The sequence below is a fragment of the Grammomys surdaster genome, unplaced genomic scaffold (assembly GCF_004785775.1).
Source record: "Grammomys surdaster isolate TR1022 unplaced genomic scaffold, NIH_TR_1.0 335, whole genome shotgun sequence".
Lineage (NCBI taxonomy): Eukaryota > Metazoa > Chordata > Mammalia > Rodentia > Muridae > Grammomys > Grammomys surdaster.
In genome coordinates, this window is record NW_021604754.1 from 1544384 (window position 1) to 1552711 (window position 8328).

At 38.7% G+C, this 8328-nt stretch overlaps 1 long non-coding RNA gene across 1 annotated transcript in view; it reads left to right on the forward strand.

Annotated features, from left to right (window-relative positions):
* Positions 1-5450: 5450 nt before the first annotated feature.
* The window catches only part of LOC114630297, a 4275-nt gene continuing 1397 nt past the window's right edge, over positions 5451-8328 (forward strand). Inside the window, exons 1-2 of the long non-coding RNA XR_003712809.1 lie at positions 5451-5619; positions 5881-6041. This is a non-coding gene — a long non-coding RNA (uncharacterized LOC114630297). The remainder of the gene's footprint in view (positions 5620-5880; positions 6042-8328) is intronic.

Genomic DNA, 8328 nt, shown 5'->3' on the forward strand with positions numbered 1-8328 from the left:
CCCCAAACCAGCCATAAAAACTCAAAACATCTTTTACCTTTCTGTGGAAGAGCTGGTAGATAGTAAGAGCTCTTCTCTCCCACTTTGTTTGATTATAAGTAAAAGAAAAAAATCGCATCCAGAAAGGAAGAAATAGTACAAGCAACTAGAAGATTCAGAAGACACAGACCCTGATGGGTTTCCTGACTCTAGCTCCATTAGTTCACGTGTTTTGCATCCAGTCATAGGTCTGCACAGCTGTCTGTGCTTCCTGGAACTGGATGAAAACAATGCATAGTTCATTGAGTCCCTAGGCTTTCAAGCTGAAGACTTTTCTCCTATGTGAAATTCCTATTGAGTAAACTTGCTGTGTTTCTCTCTTGTTAACCAGTCTTGTGTTGCAGGGGTGCCAGCCACATCTCCTCATAATGCCACCCACTATCCACTGATATGAAGATTAGGTACATAATACAGAATCTTTATAACTGATCACTTAGCCATTCTCATGTTTTTCCTAATGGTTATGGATAAGTGATTTGGGATCTACAATTGATCCATAATATAATTTTATTAAGTTGGTTTAGACTGTTTGGGCTTATAACCATAGTACTCAGAAAACCTTTTTAAATATATGGTTCTTTTTTTGGTTCAAACATATTTGAATCAAATGGACTTAGGTAAAGTAAGCAGAGGACTCCCTAGTCAACAATAAACTGCTAAAAAGTAAGCTTAGTTTCTTCACCATTTTTATTGGTCCAGCAGCCCAAGGCATATTCTGTGTTCTGTTATGACAATCAGTTATCCTAAGTTTCAGATTAAATCATCCCTCCTCCTTTTTGTAACTTTCATTTTATAGCCTCCTTTTAAAAGAAATGGTGTGTGTGTGTGTGTGTGTGTAGAGGGCATTGGGTCCTTTGGAGCTAGGTTTATAAGCAATTGTGAACCTCTTGACATGGTTGCTAGAAACCAAACTCTGGTGCTCTTTAGGAGTAGCAAGCTGTCTTATTTAGCCCTCATGACATTTTGTATGTATATGTGTATATATGTGTGTATATAATGTATATGATGTATATGATGCATATGTATAATATATATATATATATTTATATTTATATGTGTGTGTGTGTGTATGCATACACATACACACATACATACGACTCTACTTTGTTATGCATTCTGTAGTTGTTAATGGTTTGAATTAGAAATACACCATCAAAGGTATTTGAATCTTTGATTCCAAGTTTTAGTGGTGCTGTCTTGGGAGATGGAACCTTGATGGAGGGAATATGTCATGATGGTGGGGATTTGATATTTCACATTGTTATCCTACATCCAGTTTGGTCTCTGTTTTGTGTTTGTTGAGTGAGATGTGATCTCTTGACTTCCAGCTCCCACCACCATGGTTACCATTTGCCCCTGGCCATTAAGGACTCTCATTCTGACATGAGAAGCTTAAATAAAGTATTCCCTGTAGAAATTGCTTCTGGTCACTGTGTTTTATCATAGCAACAGACAATAATTCATACACTAATGATGAATTGGAGAGTAATTCACCACATGTTTAGAGTTCAGAATGAGTTTGTGGAGTTGTTCAGCATAGACATGGATTCTATTAGATTTAACACATATATTGTCATGTTATTTTAATTCTAAGTCTAAATGTATGCAAGATTCTGTAACTCTGCACTCAAACTTAATGAGTCTGGTTCAGTCCCAAGTGGAATTCCATTTTAATCAGTAGTATACTTAGAGGAAGCGCAACAACCGGTGAAAACTCATAAGACCAGCCCGTTCTTTAGTGACAGAAAATATTACCAATTGAATTTTGACTTGTCATATAGTATTGGGATAACTACACACTCACAGGTGAATACAACTGGATATATTAGATTTTTTTTGTCTTTCTTCAAGCAGAATTTGTAGATTAAATTTATAGATTTATAGAATTATAAATTTATATAATTTATAGATCAAAAATTAATATTTGTATCTGGGTTACCTCACTTAGAATGATATTTTCAAGATCCATCCATTTCCCTGCAAATTTCATAACATTCTCATCTTTAATTGCTTAGTAGTATTCCATTGTATAAATATGCCACATTTTCTTTAGCTGTTCTTTGGTTAAAGTTGAGGGACATTTAAGTTGTTTCCAATTTCTGGCTATTACAAATAAAGCAGCTATACACATAGTTGAGCAAGCATCCTTGTGGTATTGTGGAGTATCTTTTGTGTATCTTTTGAGTGATATAGCAGAGTCTTGAGGTATCATCCTGAGTGAGGTAACCCAAGCCCAGTATCATGCATGCATGGTATGTACTCATTTCTAAATGGATATTAGCCACAAAGCACAGGATATCTATGCTACAATCCACAGATCCAAAGAAGCTAAGTAACAAGGAGGGCCCAAGGGATGATGCTTTAATCTCACTCAGAAGCAGAAATAATAGACATTGGAAGTGGATGGAGAGAGGGTACTGAGCAGAAGAGGTGGTGAGGGAAATAGGAGTGTGGAAGAGGATGAGAGAGGGCTGGAAGAGAGAAGGGGCATTAGTTGGGGGCCATCTCTGGGATGGTCTGCAGATCTGGGATGGGGAGGCTCCTGAGAGTCTATTGAGGTGATCCTAGCCTTAACTCCTAATAATGAGGGATATGGATCCTGAAGTGGCCACCTCCTGTAGCCAGACAGGACTTTCAGTGGAGGGAGGGGGACACCTAACTTACCTACAAAGCCTTTGGCCCAAAATTTGTCCTGCCCACCATGGCTAACCAATGAGCAGCTTGAGACCCAACCCAGAGCCAACCCATGATACTATTGATACTTTGCTATGCTTGCTTATAAAAGCCAAGGGTAATTGTCTTCTGACAGGCTTCATACAGAAGCTGATGGAAACAGATGCAGAGACCTATAGCCAAACAATAGGCAGAGCTCAGGGAGTCTTGTGGAAAAGTTGGAGGAAAATTAAAGGGAGCCAGTGGGGTCAAGGACACTACAAGAAGACCTACAGAGTAAACTAATCTGGGCCCATGGGGCTCACAGAGATGAAACCATCAATCAAAGAGCACACATGGGCTGGATTCCACACATATGTAGCACAAGTGCAGCTTGGTCTTCATGTGAGTCCACCTAACAATTGGAGTGTGAGCTGTCTCTCACTTTATTGACTGCCTATGGATCCCTTTCTCCTAACTAGACTGCCTTGTTTGGCCTCAGTGAGAGAGGATGCTGCTTAGTCTTGCTGTGACTTTATGGGGGTAGTTGGTACCCATGGTGGGCCTCTCCTTCTTTGAGGACTTGGGACTCTGGGAAAGGGGGTGGGAAGATGGGACTGAGAGGAGAGGAGGGAGGGGGACTGCAATCATGATGTAAAGTGAATAAATTAATGAAAAAGAAATTCCTATTTGGCATGCATTAAGCCTATCCTTCTTTTGGCTGTCCCTAATCACATAATGACAGCCAAGTTAAATTGAAGAATGCGGGCTTATTTTTATACATGCAGATCTCAGTGGAGGAGGGTGCTCCATATTTTTGTTAACAGGGCTTATAATGTGCACTTTCTTGGATTGTACTGTGTGAGGAGGCAAGCTTGACATACTCCAACACACTCTTAAGACATCTCCATCTCAAAAAAGAAGGAAATGTTGGCATCTAATTGAAAGATAAAGAACCAGGAATGAGGTCCCTTCTGAAACATGACTTGGCCTCAGACAAGCCTTCAGCCTCCGTGCTCCACGTTTCACTTCTGTAGAACACCGAAGAAGGGTGTGTGCAAAGACTGTAAGAATCAGAGTTTGGGGCAGACTGGAGGGAAACTGTCTTCTGGACTGTGCAGGACCCTTGCACACGTATCACATCAGCTATGGTTGCCTGTATAAGACTTGCACAAGATTAAGCCAGTCAATATCCCAGCAAAAGGAGGGACAGGATCACGATCACCACCCACAGCTGAGGAGCTGTCTGCCGATGGGTTCTGAGGACAGTCGATGGGTTCTGGGTGAGGGGAACTCATTTTCTTAAAGTTGTGGTCCCTAGAAGGCTGGCCATGTTCCACTGGCTTTCCCCAAACTCATGAAGACATGGGCAGCACAAGTTGGCTTTTGTGGGGGCGATTATAATAAAAATATATTCATATATATATGCATGAAATTCTAAAAGAATAAATGTATGATACTTTAGAAAGTGAAGATTCTAAATCCATTGAAAACTATCAAAAAAACTGCCAAAAGCAAGTATAAAAGGTTAATGTTTGAAGGAAAATTTATTGCACAGGATAATAAGACCTAATGAATAATATTTCTTAGGTAGTTAGTAGAGGCAAACTGAAGTAGTTACTTACTGTGTCAGCACTTAAGGTTTACTGGATGATAAACCTCTGTAACCTGAAAACCCAAGTGTTCCAAACATTTAAAACTTTTTGTGTTCCAAGATGAAGCCAAAACCAGAAAATTCCACGATAAAAGGCGTTGTTTCAAGGGAAAAAAGTTTAGCATGTCGTATGAAATCATATTTATGCTGTATGTACAAGGCATGTTATGTGTACAAGGCATGTATGAGAACCCTATTGACTGAGTCTTTTACTCACCTTTTTAACTACTTGAAATAAGCTGTTATTGTATCCATTGTACAGATGGAATTGAGGCTTATGGGACTCAGTAACAACCAGTTTTAGTTTAGCTAATAAACAGAAGCATCTAAGATTTAAATCTAAATTATGCATTTCTGCTATATTTATGTCTCATTTGTTTTCAAAATATTGATGGAGACCATGGAGTCCATTTTATCTCATTCATTCTCTTCTCTTCTGTCTTCTCTCCCCTCTTGCCATTTCAGTTCATCTCCCATCTCTGTCTTCCTCCTAGTCTTCAAAAGCATCCTGGGAAGGTTACCTGTTGTTTCAAGGCAGCAAATAATTCCCTTTATTAGAGTAGATAATTACAGGATCTTCTGTTTTCTGAATGTTTTTAATGAATAGCTCCACTCATTCCTCTGGAAAGTGTAAAATTGAGATGCAAAAAGATTGTTGAAGTCAGTTAACAGAAAGTTTATCTTCCATACGTTACCCTCTGCTGCCGTCTATTACAGATATTCATCACTATTATCTGGAAGACTTCAAGAGCGACAGAACAAAGATGACTGCAATCACAGTAATTACAATATTAACCCATGCTCCTCAGGAACAAGTTGAGATTTATATGTACTGTAGCTTAAATATATAAGAAAACACAGTGAGTTATGATCTTATCTTTATCAGAGAACAGAATAACACTGCATAAAACCCCTCCTCTTCCTGTGAAGGCCATATTCTCCATTGGCTGTCAGTGGGGAGTTCAACCTTGCTTTCTATTTTTGCTTGATAGAAGCCCTATTTTGTCTGTTTCCTTCACATCCTGGCTTAGGTCCAGGCATTTCCGCTAGCCATGAAAGCTCTCGATGCAGTGTCCTCTGGAGATGGGCTAAAAGGCAGGGGCAGCTGAGCCACTAGGACAGACATCTGTGGTCATTAAGGATGCTCATGAAGAAAGGAAGGTCCACAGCCACAATCTTGCCTGTGATGCTAGATTACCAGCTCTGCAGACGGTCTTGTAGTACTGATTATGCCATGTACTGCGCACCATGGTTTTTTTTCTGGGATATTGCAGGTATTCACCAAGCTGAGGGAAAATAAATTCCCTGTTCCATCATCTCCTGCTTCATTCATATTTCACTACTAACCCCTTAACTTGACTAACAGAGCTATTACTTTGATTTATAAACTTTATCCTAGAGGTTTAGGAGGTTTGGGAGTTCAGTCTTAATCACTGAAAAATCCACCACCATTGCATTGGTTATTGAGCCTGGAGTTTTCTTCTACCTAAAAAAGAAACTTATTTCATTAGCTGTTCGACCTTTTCTTGTTTCAGTGACATGGTTGAAGTCACACAGGTCTGCGATAGCCTAGTTCAGTAATTTAGAATCTAAAGGAAGGGAACTGAGTACTGAACATGTCCTTCCAGAGTTTCTCCTTTCACACTCCGTCGCTCTGTGGCCCTCTTCGCTGCCTGCTGCCTGCCTTCTTTCACAGGTAAGCTCAAGAAGCTTGTGCATTCCAGAGCATGTGCAGGCAGGAGGAGCACTCACCTCTCGCGCAAACTCTCACTGTCCTTCACCATATTCACAGTCTAGGCTAGAGGCGGCTCTATTCCAACCTGGGGCTTCTTTTCAAACAGGTAGCCCTTTCCAGACTCAGACTACATCCAGGTAAGCAATCTCCTTACTGCACTATTCTCATGCATTCCATTTGTGTCTAGGTATGTTATAGTGAGCTCCTTGGATAAAGTCATGACATGTTGCATGGATTAGCTCACCCGGTCTCTAATTTCAAGTTCCTCCTGTGCTTTCTGCTCCGTACTCATGGATATTGAAATACCACATCTTAAATTCTCCCCAGTCATGTGATTGTGAGAATCAATCCTTGCCAAAATTGTGCGGCAGAAACCAGAAAGGATTTCTTCTCTTTTAAAATTATTTATGTCTATTTCATTTTTGATTGTGTGTGTGTGTGTGTGTGTGTGTAGGCTCGAAACTGATGTCAGGAGTCTTTCTTAATTCCTCTCCACTCTATATGATGGAACAGGGTAGACCAACTAAACCACAATTTGTGTAAAGCCTCCCAAGAATGAGGAAATTCTCAGTGCTGTAGGCTACTGGGATCTCAAGTCATTTGTTAGTCAGCATTAATGTGGCAATAATGGGCTAATATACCAGCTAGCAAGGACTTCCTAAAAAGCTAGTTCACACACTGTCTTCCTGTGACTGAGTGAAAACTGAGCGACTCGTCAGTGAAGCTGGGTTTTTGACACGTAAATGGATCTTGAGCAACTTTAGAAAGACTTAACTTCCTTAGTCATCTTTGACTTCAGTTTGTTCATCATACTAGCAAATAATTTGGCACTCAATTACTAAGCATATATTATTTTCCCGCCTTTTAAATTTTTATTAAATAACTCCAGTTCATTTTCAAGGTAAACAGGTGTCTCTGGTCAACTGAACTCATAGGTAAAGTAGGCAGAAATGTGAAATATAGAAATACATAGATATACTTAAGAAAAACTGTAAATTACAATATCTGTTGTTGCCTCCTTCTACCTTTTCTGTGGCATTAGTAAAACATTTCTCAGTCAAACTTTGATCTTCAGGTGAAATATGGTCATCAAGTTGTGTATGGTCCTTGAACTAACAATGCTTTTCTGTAGATGAATATTCATAATTAACTTAATTATAGAGAATTCAAACTTTGAACCCCCCAGTTCAAATAATTGTTACTTCTCTGAAAATAATTTCACCATTGTTATTAGTACATCTAAGATTTAAAATGTACTTAATTATCACTCTGACTATATTTATCTGACCAATAAAATTCCAGAAATCTATTTTCACTATACCTAGTTTTTGTTTTTACAAAATTTGTACAAATAATTAGCTTTAGTTTTGTGTCTTGGTTCACAAAGTTGCAAATAGGCCTTTAAGCAGAAGATGGCTTCCTGCCCTAAGAAATGCCCTACTATTGGTCTATGGGCAATAATACTATGATGCACAGTTGGCACACTGCCCAGGGAGCAGAGGGCATCTGTGCTGCCTTTTGTTGTTGACAAGGTACAGTCTTTGTTACTGAGAAATTTCCAAAAAGTATAATGCCAAACAATTTTTGTAAACTTCTGTGTCCCTTTTCTCACCTTACACAACAGTCCTTAAAAAAAAAAAAAAGAAAAAGAAAAAAAACACAATCAGGATCATAAGACACTCACTGGACTGGCACTGACACCATGAACTAAGGAAGTTCATGGGTGCTCAGGTTAACACAGGGAAATCACTGCAGACTGCCTAATCACCCATGATTCATCCTGCAGCAGTATAAATAGCTACAGGATCATTGGAGCTAATTTGCAAGTGATTTCACTCTTATTTGTCCCGCTCACCGGTTTAACGTATAACTCCAGGCAAGATCTTTTAAGGACACTTATTTTTTCTTTCTGATTACTACTAACTTTTTTTCTTTTTAGTTTCAGTTACTAGTGATAATTGTGTTCTACTGTAATTTTTAAAATAGCTTATTTTTTTGTCTTCATATTTTGAGCAGTGACACGTGTTTTGTTTCTGCCTTTCACCTCCTACACAAAATAATTTTGCATATGAATTAGTCTCTAACAGTAGTAATAATTGGTCATTACTGAAATGACAATTACTAAACTTTTGCTTTTTTCGAAAAAAAAAATTAGTACATTGTTAAGGCCAGTGGGCTGTACAGTTGGAAGTACACTTCATTATATATATATATATATATATATATATATATATATATATATATATAT